This window comes from Podarcis gaigeae, assembly GCF_964106915.1.
Source record: "Podarcis gaigeae genome assembly, chromosome: 1".
In the NCBI taxonomy this organism is placed as follows: domain Eukaryota; kingdom Metazoa; phylum Chordata; class Lepidosauria; order Squamata; family Lacertidae; genus Podarcis; species Podarcis gaigeae.
In genome coordinates this window covers 105,072,600-105,085,543 of record NC_139678.1, presented here as the reverse complement: position 1 = coordinate 105,085,543, position 12,944 = coordinate 105,072,600, and positions in this window count along the sequence as shown.

Below are 12,944 nucleotides of genomic sequence, written 5' to 3'. Positions count from 1 at the left end.
CGAGGCTGGCTAAAGCAATATTAGTCCCGTGCCCAATTTGCAGCGCCCAAGAAAGCCTGGAGCAGTGAAGTGATTGCATGCTCAAAAAGCAAAGGATCATCACCATTTACAGATTCTCCCTGAGGAAGAGTAATGTCCACATGATTCAAAGGATGAGGCAATTCCTGTTGCTGTAATGCTTTGCCAGTAGTGGGCACATACTAAGCCATTCACTGGAAAGGACTGCAAGAGTCCAATGAGCAAATAGTTGCACATACCTTACCAGATACTCTATAGTATCAGAGAGAGAGAGAGAGAGACTGACTGACAGACAGACAAGACACACACCTAAGTAAATGCAACAAGAGGCAACTGGCCATCCCTCCACCTTGCAGATATGTTACATCAAACTACTCACCATTTTGGCTCAGGGTTTAACAGAGGAGGATGTTTCATGCCATCATGGTAGAATATTTCACATATTTCAAATATTGTGTCCTCTCACATTCATTGCAAGTCTTCTTCAGCGAATGCTCTTAAGTGTCTTCTTTGAACCCTGGCCAGTCTGAACCCTTTTGAGTATTAGAGGGCTTGGTCCCAGAGAATGGAAGATGGGGTGCTCAAGGGCTATCATTTTAGTGGCTATGATAAACTCTTATTAGGGAAGTGGGTAATTAGAGACCTAGGTTCTACCCTCCCCATTCTGATCTTCAGCCCATTTACAACGATGAAACACAGCACATAGATCATGTTATGAGTACTGAAGTTTCACATAACCTGATTAAACAAAGCTGAGAATCTCTGTGAAAAACAAACCTATCCAAGATGAGGTTATAAAGTAGAAAAGTATAAACACATATCTCTAAGACCTAAGTATTAAAATCAGCAAGTGCTCGAATAAGGCTTGATACCTAATACACAATTTGGATTGATGTCTGTCATACTTCAGGGGGAGAGCTGTACATGTGTCGCTGACAGAATCAGGAGGGCCTGATCTGTAGATCTCAAGGAATGGGCAGGCAGATATGGAAGAAGGTGTTTTCTCATATAAATGGGTGCCAAGTTGTTGTATGGCGGCAACATCACCTTGCACTTTTGAGGAGACAGTACAATGGTTCGAGGAAATGTGTAAGATGCTTGCAGTAGGTTGCAAGCTAGCTGCTGAATTCTGCACTAGCCTCAGTTTCTTGACCAGCCTCAAGCAAAGCATTGCTGTAGTCCAATGTCAATGTGCAGATTATTCGGCTTCAAAGGGAGTTGCCTCACTCATAAACATTTTTTTTTTAAATGTAAAACTCGTTGACTTTAATTGCAACCTCATATGGCCATTCTCAGGTACGAGCCAGTGCCATCCTGGAATGTTTGGCTTGGAGTCTGCAGATCTTTCTCCAGTTTGATGGCTAACTCTGTTCCTTGCAGGCAGATCTTCTAATAGTGGATTAAATCAAGAGAAAGCTGATTTCACATGGGATTTAAAGTGTGACTTCCTCTGTGTCCAACTGAGCATGTTTTTGTCACAATTTGCTATTGGCTACAGAATGAATTCTGTTTTACAGACTTCGTCACCTCTAACTATAAAAAAGCATAACTTTCTCTAACTCTCTTCCAATAGTTCTAATATATACCCCCCCGCAAGACTGTTAAGTCTGTAGGATAGCTTGCTGAGGCTTTTGCCTCTGCGTTATGCCAAGGCATTCGTTTTTAGCAAACACAGATTAATTAAAAGCAAATCTCATATGATGAGCGTCCACAACTTAGCTGAAAGAGGAATATTGTTTTCTAAAGAATTTTTGACAATACCATAAAATTCAGAGAGAAGCCTGAGTCTTGTTTGGAGCATGTTGATTAGTGAGGTTTAATTTTCTATAGCTCTTTCTGATATTGTTGTAAATATTTTCATCTATTATGCATAAGAAGGAAGTACATTAATCTGTCAGAATATAAATGATTTTCATCCGGCCACCATGGCTTTTGAAGGATTTATTCCACGTCTGTTGTGCTATTGTTTGCCCCCAGGATGTGTAATATATATTTTAAGGGAATGTGGCTTATAGTGAGACACCTATATTATGTGTGTGATTAATATTAGTGTTACAATGAATGAGGTCTTGTGGTCTGTCTTTGCTCTTATAGCGACTTAATCATTTCTCTCAACAGCCCAGTCATCTTAATAAAACATTCCACATGCTAGTTTGTTTTTCTGCAAAATGACAAATGCAACTGTGGTAAGATGTGAATTTTTCTGTTATTAAATGTATAGGATCATGAATTTAATTTACCGTACTGCACACACATGATTGCATTATACAGAACTGTGGATTCTTAATCCAAACCTATTCTCCCCCTCTCCCTGCCTTGCTTATTGTGAATTCCATTGTAAACTTTGCAAAATTATATACTGAAAGTTCAGCTCAGAGTGTAAGGGACAGAATACTGGGGGTTTTGGTTATAAAATTGTCATCTGTGAACAGTGTGGCTATGTAGATGCATATTTCAAGGATCATGTTTAAATTTGCAACCAATTGTGAAATTACTTGACCTGCCAGATCACCTGGTTTACATACCTATTCACTGAGTATCCTTTCTGAGAGTTACGGGGCTGCACTGTGAATCATGTTGTTATTCTTTTTCTTTAGCTAAGCTCTCATGTGACAAATTGAAAACCTTCTAAAATACAGGAGGATAAAATGCAGCCGCCCAGATCTTGCAACTCTAGTGTCTGTGCTTGGAAGCTTCAGGCACACATGATGTTCTGCTCGAGGAGGGATTAGCTCGTCACTTTCAGCGCTGGGAAATGCTCTGTTGTGCATAGTGGAGAAGGGAACATGGGTGAGCCTTTCTGATACTGAAGGGAATAGGACAGTCGCAGCAAAAACGTGTTCAGTCGAGGCTTGCAGAACCATGGATAGCGGTGGCCGAGAAGACCATAAGGCAGAGAACACCCTTCTGGAACTGAGGATGGGCTGACACAGATTGTTCTGTGTATTGGAATGAAAGTCATATTTGCTTGCTCATTTGTTTAATAGACCAGTGTTGTAAGAGAATCACCTCACAGATGGTCAAACATGGCATATTATTATTATTTCTTAAATTTGTATACTGCCCTTCATCCGTAGACCTCAGGGCAGTTCACAACATAAAATTTTATATAAGAACGAAAACAAATCAATAACATATTTAAAAGGGCATCAGATGTCAATCAGCCAAAGACCTGGTTGAAGAGGAATGCTTTTGCCTGGCACCTAAAAATGTATAATGAAGGTGCCAGCTTAACTTCCCTGAGGACAGCATTCCACAAATGGGGAGCCACTGCAGAAAGGGAGCTGCCACCTTCCAGACCTCTCATGGAGGATGCACATGAAGAAGGGCCTTAGATTATGATCTCGGGATAAGTTCATACAGAGAGAGGTGGCTATTGATTTATTGTGGTCCTTGGCCGTTGAAGGCTTCATAAGTCAAAGCCAGCATTTTGAATTGGGCCTGGAAGCTGATTGGCAGCCAGTGCAGTCAGACCAGGATTGGTGGAATATGCTCAAACCGTCTTGCCCTTGGCCGTTGAATTCATTGTTGGCTGAAGTTTCCAAATAGCCTTCAGAGACAGCCCTTATAACACAAACTCTTTAAAGACGTTCTCCTTTGAGTTCTAGCAGGATGATTCCCCATGTTCTGTTATCCAGTAGTTGTATGATGTTGTGCAGCCTTTGCATTTTGAAACCATTTTTTGGAAGTATGGGTAGGAGCTTGACATCCATGGTCACTTCTTAGAGAAGGGCTTTCCTACCTCTGTTTTCTATGCACTCAAGTGGCATGTTCCAGGAATAGATTGGGGTGGGGAGGAGAGGAGAGGAGAGGAGAGGAGAGGAGAGGAGAGGAGAGGAGAGGAGAGGGAGCAGAAGTCATTTCACTTTGTTGGATTCAGCCCTAAGGATACCATTAGGAGGAAACTATAAGGATCAGATCCTCCAGGAAATGTTGTCCTGAATTTCCCCCCGAGCGAGGAATGAGCTGAATCCAGTTGCGTCTTGCTGCTGATCCAACAAATACTTCCATGAGTAGAAAGGGAAAAGTGATTTTTGTAAATTCTCCGTTTTCCTTCCAACCATTGCACCACAAACATAAGGTGAGAAAAAGAGTTCTGCTAGATCAGGCCAAAGCTCCATCTTGTCCAGCATCCTATTCTCACAGTGACCAACCAGGTGCCCATGGGAAGCCTGCAATCAGGTCTTGAGTGCAGCAGCACTTTCCTTGATCCTAAAGGTCTTCCAGTCCTTTGGAGCAGAGATGGCCAGGCACAGGGAAGATTCAGCACCCACCGAAGTCTTGCTTCTTCAAAGTCGGAGGCTCCATTGAAGCAGAGGGACACAACTGGACAGAACTGTCAGCAGAGAGACACAAATTGAATACAACCTTCAATTATTATGATACTGGAAACCCACGATCACCTAGGGTTCAGAGGTTCAGAGAGGAGACTGTAGGAAGCTGAACCATATGCCAAACATTTCTACAATGTTGTGTAGCAGAATAGTCTGTCAGGGAAGAGATGTACAAAGAAATAAGGACGTCATCTTTGATTGCTAGATGTTTTACCTAGATGATTGCTAGATGTTTTACCTGGGGCTGCAATCCAGCAGGTCTGCTTCTCCCCCCCCCCCCCCCCAGTGGAACTCAGAGGATGGGATGTAGGAGTTTTCAAAGATTAGCAAAGGATTTGTGGGGCTGTGATATATCTAAATGATAATGGGGGTCAGGAGGCATGGCCAGTGGTATTGTAATATTTGTCAAGGAGCCTGACTTATGGTTTGAGACAAACAGTTCCTGTTAGGACGTTTACATAAAATATTAGTATTTTTATCAAGCAAACATGTAGATATCACTGATTTTAAAATACCTAAAGTTATCAGACATCTAACGAAAGTTGTCTGCAATGCAGAACAAGAGGGGAGGAGGTGGGGTGGAGAGAAGGGTAATTGCACTAAATTCAGCCAGGATATGGCAGACAAGGGCTTTAAAAACTTCAGAAACATCAATTAAAGCTCAAGTTCTGTGCAATAAGCATCAAAAATTGATAAAAACTCAAATTTAGGTTTTTAGATTTAGTGTTTAAATCAATCAACTGCAAACAAGATTTAATTAAAGAATATTATTTCAAAGTGTAATTACCTACTGGGATTAGAATGAACCTCTATTGCCCATAATGTTCTCCTACTGTGATCCCACACTGAAAAATGTTGAGTTTTAGATTAATATGCATCTTGTAAGTACAAGTCCTAATCTCAATCTTAAAGGACATTTAAAACACACTTGGAACCTTCTATGCAATCAAGCACAGTGTGACTACAATGTCCACCATGCTAAATTTGTGATTACATTTTTTATGTGCATGATTTAAATCGCTTTAGCAGCCGTCCAGGGAGCATTTTACCCTGCATATTAATTACACAAAGGCTTTGTCATGTGAGGGTCTCAGTGGTCATGGTCTGTAATCCAGCTCATTTGAACTGTGAGTACAGTTTTTGAGCATGCTGTGCACATCAAGCCTGGCTTTAAAGCTAGAATATGCCGAGATGGTTAACAGGTATGGTTCCGGCTTAAGGAATGAATGCCATTTATTTAGTGACATCTGCAAACTAATTGCTTAAAAATCTGATATCTCAAAAGGCATAAAAGGCTGAAGAAAGCATGCTATTAACACACAATAAAAATATGGCAAAGGAGTTTTTTTGTAGCTTTGTCTTGTTTTTCCCCCCTTTTAAATAGAAGCACCTAAATAACAATGCTATTATTAAATGAAACAGCCATCATTTACATATAAAAGCTGATTGGTCTTATGTTCGAAATGTACTTTAATTTAGCAGTGCTTCACAACACCCTCTGATCCTTTTTAGGATTTGTAAATATCCTTTTCATGTTCCTTTGTGTGTGTGTGTGTGTGTGTGTGTGTGTGTGTGTTGTCTTTGCTTGTTTTGATATAGTTTATCTTATTTAAATACCAGAAGGTGGCAAGGTACCCAGAAATTGCTAGGTACATTTTCCCACTATATGCTGTTAACGTATCTAGCAGGCATCTAGCAGAATTTTATTCAGGAACAATATGAAACCTGCGTGCTTTTTCAGCAGATAAAATCCCCTCTTTCTGTTATTTGACATGGAAATATCTTATTAGAACATTGTTCTTAGATGGGAGTTCAGGAACTGGTTCTGATGGATGTCCTCAGTGCGTCACACAAACACTTCTCATTGTCCACTCACTTCACAGATTTATCCACTGTATATGTGCACTTAATGGTGGTCTGTTGAGGAGGGGCCTACATGTTCCGCAGAATGAGTGGGTGGAATTTAACATTGCACTTGTATGATTAGGGAATTTCTGTTTGCCGACAGAATAATCTCCCCTCTCTTCCTTCCTGTGTGCTGTTCTAGGGATTCTTCTTTTGAGAGGATTGGGGGGGGGGGAGAGCTCATGGTGAATGGGGGGGTGGATGGAAGCCCCTCTGAGCTACTGTGAGTCCTTCTCCTGGCTTCCGCTTTGAGTTTGAGTTAAGTCCAGCCCAGAGTCCTGAGACAGCAGAGTGGTCTGTTCTACATCCACCTGGAGGACAGTGGGGCTGTCATTTTTTCATTCTTCCTCATGTCAAAGTACAACACCCTGCTGGTAGAAAACTAGCACTTAAAGGAGTAGTATTGGCTTGAACCTTGTGTTAGTTTTTTAATTTTATTTTCAGGAAGGGTTTGGGGTTGTTGTGTTTTTGGCATAGTGGAAGATTCAGAACATCGCCCAGTACTATAATTTGTAATTACTTTTTAGAATGACCAGCAGATCAGAAACAATGCACTCCATTGGTCTGCATTTTCACAATGGTATTCTAAGGCAATTCATTGGAACGACACTCCCTTTGCCCCCCTCTCCCGTCAGATGCACCAGGTAGCGTGAGTGCTATCTAGGCTGAAGATCATGTTTTGGAAAACACAGTGCAAAATGAGTACACTAATTGACAGATTTATGCATGAAAACCTGTGGGCTGTGCACAAGGCTGCAGCTGAAGGGTGACCTAGCCACATGTTTCTCCTCTTGACCTTATCACGGAAGAAATGGCAGTCTCTTGATGTACAGACAACTTATTTCACAGGCAGCTCCTCTTACCCTGCAATGCTAGAAAGAGAATTAGGAGACGCTGCTTGCTCAGTTTGTTCATGATGGAACAGAGAAGGTCCAAAAGAGAAGCCCCAGACTTTGAAGTCTCAGACTGGGGGTGAAGAGGAGAGTTTACCATCTGTGATGAAACCCAAGAAAGAGTCACCTGAAAGACCATTTGAGGAACTATGAGTGAAACTGTCGTGGGCTATTTTTCCTTCTCTACTTCATTGGTCGAGCAATCTGTATATTTGGTTGGACTGGGAAATCCCATCACAATAATAAAAGTAAAAAAAGGAACAAAACATGTGAAGATTCATAATATTCTTCTGATCTTTGAAGAGCTGTTTTTATTGAAGGATGGGGCGCTGTGAAGCTGATGTTTCTGCATCTGTAAAGGAATGACTTATGTGAACTAACCTTTTTATCCTCTTGTATGTTCTTCACTTTAGAGTCTAGCAAACTTTAGTACTAAACTTTGGAATTTTTGGTCACTTTATATTTATTTAATGTATCTCTGCTCCACATTTCGGGGCAAATGGCCTTCACAAAATGACTTACTTTTGAAAAAAAGAAAAACACCCTAAAACACATAAACTACAAAATACAATTTCAAAACTAAAAACCATCAGCAAAATTAAAAACCAGCACCAATGTATGTTCTCTATTTAAATGGCAATGTGAAATTAACTTGCTGTGACTTTTGAGAAGAATTTTCATACCAGTACTAGACATCTCCAGGAACGTCTGTGTGTCTAGCATGGTAAGGTACAATAGATCTTGCAGCAGGACATGAAAACTTATAGACTTAGGTCTTAGACCTCTTAGAAGAGGGTTAAAGTAGAATGAGCCTTGGCTGTTGTTGTTGTTGTTATTCAATAATTACAACACACACAAATGTTTAAATCAAGTCCATTTAATTTAATTTCATTTACACCTCACTTTTTCCATGTTAAAGTATAATACTGCAGTGCATTAATGTAATGTATATAGGAAAGTTGTAGAGCAAAGTACCCTAGCCTCTCCCTCCCAAAAATATCTATATGGCCCTTTTCAAAAAGAAAGCAAAGAATGTAATCACTTTAGAATTCTAAATCTCAGCATAAAACTGTGTGCCTTCGTTGATCTATTAGAAAGGTAAACTTTTAATGAAGAGCGAATGGGATCACCTTTGCTTCTTGGGGTAATAGAACAGAAAAAGCAAACAAACACATTTTTCTTACTGCCACATGCCTCTCCTTAATAATAAGTTTTGTCTCTTCTGCAGAAAGAGATGCCATGCAAAGTCTCATTAAATTAGCTGACTGATGGAATAAATACACAGTCCATGGCTCTCCTGTCCATAGCAAACCAGGCAAGGGTCTTGCTATCAGACTTTTGCTTATTTACATATGCCTTGGACTCTTCTTACAGATATGTAAATTATTCTGGTTAAAACTAAATGCTAAAGTCTACACCATTAGTCTTCCACTTCATGATCACCGCATGGGGCTGTTAGAGGGATAATGTACCATACAATACACGGTTTACTTTTAATTAATAGGAAAAAAATGTGAAATGAATATTAAATGTAGCTTAATGCGAAAGAAATCTCAAAGCGGTATGGTTGAGTTTTATATATATGTCAATATTCAGCTCTGCTTTGGTCTAGTTAAAAAAGAAGAAGAAAAGAAATAAAGAAATTTAAAAATGCAGCGAGTCACTTAAGATATCACAACCTCTGGAATGAAAGAAGCCAGAGAAACAGCTTGCATAACACGATGGCCCACTCTTGCAACATGTCATCCACAAACATTAATGGCCTAGGCATTTTCCTTTTATTTTGCTTGACCATGTATGTTTCTATATTGTGGCATTCTGATGGTCTGAGAGAAAAAAGATCAGTTGCTGACGCCCTCCCTGTGGAATGCCCTCCCTTCGAATGTCAAGAAGATAAAGAACTCCATAACTTTTAGAAAACAACTGAAGGCAGCTCTTTATTGGGAAGTTTTTAATGTTTGAAGTTTTACTATGTTTTATATATGCAGGTGGCGCTGTGGGTTAAAGCCTCAGCGCCTAGGACTTGCCGATCGAAAGGTCGGCGGTTCGAATCCCCGCGGCGGGGTGCGCTCCCGTCGCTCGGTCCCAGCGCCTGCCAACCTAGCAGTTTGAAAGCACGTCAAAGTGCAAGTAGACAAATAGGGACCGCTTACTAGCGGGAAGGTAAACGACGTTTCTGTGTGCTGCGCTGGCTTGCCAGATGCAGCTTGTCACGCTGGCCACATGACCCGGAAGTGTCTACGGACAGCGCTGGCTCCCGGCCTCTAGAGTGAGATGAGCGCACAACCCTAGAGTCTGTCAAGACTGGCCCGTACGGGCAGGGGTACCTTTACCTTTTTATTTATGCTGTAAGCCACCCAGAGTGGCTGGGGAAACCCAGTCAGATGGATGGGGTATAACAACAACAACAACAACAACAACAACAACAATTATTTCTGTTTTAGTTGCCTGGAGGTAATTAAAGGACTCTAGAGGAGGCATGGGAAACCCAGTGATTACTAACAAGAACTAACTAACTAACAAGGCACCCTCCCAGAATTCTATCTTGTGTGAATCATCTGCCTACATTGTAAACAACTTGTGAAAACTAATTCTTTGGCGTTTAATAAAGTAAGAGTCAATTGCTAACTCTTGTTTCTACACTATACACAATGCTAGAGTTCAGTACGCAATGTTATACCATGGTAATCATGATGGTTATGTTTTATAAACAAATCATTACATATAATGCAAAGGGAAACAACAGAATTTGTTGGGGTGGGGGAGGCAAAACAAAAAGCGCATTTAAACATCATTTTTCTCTAGCAGCATCTTCTTTGTCTCACTTGAATAAAGGAGGAACCTTGGTATAAGAATACAAGCAATGCTATAGAGGATTTAGAAAACGAACGCCAATGATACTTTTCAAGTCTTTTTTATTTTGCTGTTTTATTGTTCTAAGCCTTGGGGGCTCCTTTTTGCAGCTGCAAGGCAGTATAGAAATGTTCACAGATAAAAAGCGAAATCAACAAATGTGTAAGATTAAAGGGTGTGATGTAAAGCTTGAAATGAGCAACTTTTCATTTTCTTTTACCAAGCCAACCTGGCGATTTTCATAAAAGAAATTAGAATGCTACCTTTTGGGGGGAAATTCCCTTTTTTGGTGAGTGGGAGTGCACAGCGCAATGACTGACTTTGTTCCTAATTGGGATGCTATCCTTGTAAGTGGTAGCATTAGCACCTTTCAAAGCCCCCAAATTCAGCAAAATGCCTAGCAGTGACACAGCTCACTGAAGGCAGAGTAGCTGAGTGCCCTAATACAGGGGAACGGATGAGACGGCTTGCTGGCAGAAATAGAGCAAAATGCTTTACTTTGGTAGTGAGGTATTAGGAAACCTGGTGCAGCAAGGGAAATCCCAATGCTTTTCTTCCTGCAGAAATACCTTCCAATCCCTGGATTAACAATCTTGTTTACTATTATACTAGGAGGCAGACCCATTGATCATGTCTGCCATCTATCATACCAGGGAGAGATGTTTGACTGCTGCCTTACATATAAGCCTCATCTCCAAAAGCTTAGCATTTATGTTCAAATGATCGGACTGCTGGTAGGAATGTCGTGAAGTGGTTGTGCATCAATACTGTGAACGTCGGGATGTGCATTAATTTATGCACCTGTTCTTGCATCCCAGTGTAAGGAGCTACACTGAACGTCCCTTGACAATGAAGAGTGCCTTCTGTGCTGTCTACAAGTCCACAGTCAGGCTAGTTTGGCCTGTCATGATTTTGCTGCTTGTCAGGAATTCAAAACCAACCAGCTAGGATTTTTGGGTGGAAACATTTTCTGCAAGCAGTTACTGTTTCCTGGGATATTGGGGCAGGTTTCTTTATTGTGATGTAGGCAGTAGCTTATGATCTTCCAATTATTGATAGAACACATGCTTTCTTGGTACTGGCTGTTTATATTATGCCCAATGCTATTTTTCTAGAAAAAGAGGTCCCAGAACTCACCATGAAGGTCTCAGTGAACATCTCATGAACATTACAATGGCGATGGCGCCCATCTGAGAGGTGCTGGATCTGAGTTCCAATGAGTTCTGGCCGGAAAAAAAGCCCTGATTATACCTAACATTAGACAGAACCACACATTTTCTTCTCTGGAAGCAGATGTGTCATAAATTACCACCCACATATCTATTCAGCTTTCACATACACCTTCCAGAAAATGAAACATGTGGGATCGCTCAGTGGTTGCATCAGCCACTCCAGCAATGTGCAGCAATGTGGGGCACCCAAGGGCCAAACTAGATGTGACATTTCTCACATACTTCGCCCACATTTGTTGTTGTTTAGTCAATTAGTCGTGTCTGACTCTTCGTGACCCCATGGACCAGAGCATGCCAGGCACTTCTATCTTCTACTGCCTCCTGCAGTTTGGTCAAACTCATGCTGGTAGCTTCGAGAACACTGTCCAACCATCTTGTCCTCTGTCGTCCCCTTCTCCTTGTGCCCTCCATCTTTCCCAACATCAGGGTCTTTTCCAGGGAGTCTTCTCTTCTTATGAGATTGCCAAAGTATTGGAGCCTCAACTTCACGATCTGTCCTTCCAGTGAGCACTCAGGGCTGATTTCCTTAAGAATGGATAGGTCTGGTCTTCTTGCAGTCCATGGGACTCTCAAGAGTCTCCTCCAACACCATAATTCAAAAGCATCAATTCACATACACCTTCCAGAATATGGAACATGTGGCTCAATGGTTGCATCTGTTTAAAAGTTTTTAGCTGGTGGTATATCTGCATGTAAGTACAAAGCAGACAGGGACCTTTGTGTGCTTTTACCTTTTTGCCCTGCCACAGTCCCAATGAGAACTGGACCCCCACCCCCTACCTGCTGTTCATAATGGGGGGAAACCCAAGTTCCTAGCCCTCAGTGTGAAATGGAAAGACGATCTGGTTATCGATCCTACATGTTACCTTTGTTACTGCAGTAGTCACCCCACGGGAACTCAAGTGTCATTTTACACATCTCATTTAAATGCAGTTAGGATTGCATCCCTAATTACCTATATAAATGACATTTATGGAGCAATCCAAATCGGGGGGTGTCCGTGCTATGAGGATAGCAGGAATGTGTGTGAGAGAGAAATTGGGTCGTCTCTTTCTGCTCTGCATTTCTTTGATTTTGAGGTTCCTTTCATTGGAATCAATGCAGGAAGATAAACTAAGGCAGCCCCATGCTTGGTTTGTGCCCGCATTTTGTGTGTCTTTCAGGAGGGCAGAAGGTCTACGAATGCACAATCTCTCCCAGCGTACTCCTGAAACCCACAGGATCCTCACCTTTCCCCCCTGTTTGATGTTGAAGTGCCATTGGCTGCCTTTTTGCAGCCTCATGGAGGAGACCTAGCAGGTCAGATCACCTTGCCCTCAGAGAAGCAGGTGAATAAATCCCGCAGATTCTGAAATGTCCTTCCAGGGGACTATAGGACTGAAGCCTTAGTGTATGAATTTATTAAACTTTACAGGATTGTCGTAGGGATTACAATTAGTGCTTTGAATACTTGAAAACACTAAACAAATGTTAAGTATTATTATTAAATAAGGAAGCGGCCTTATAGAATTAGAATCAGGATTTTGCAGCTTTCAAGATTGCAGGCTGACATTCTATACATGAAAACAGATTGGTTTCAGTTCTACAGCTAACATTAATGCAGTTAAGTATATTCAGAGTATGTGAATGGCAATGACACCAGAAGAAATTCTTATTTCTAGCTCTGGCGATTCCATTGACTTGGGAAGAGTTATCTTGATTTACACCAT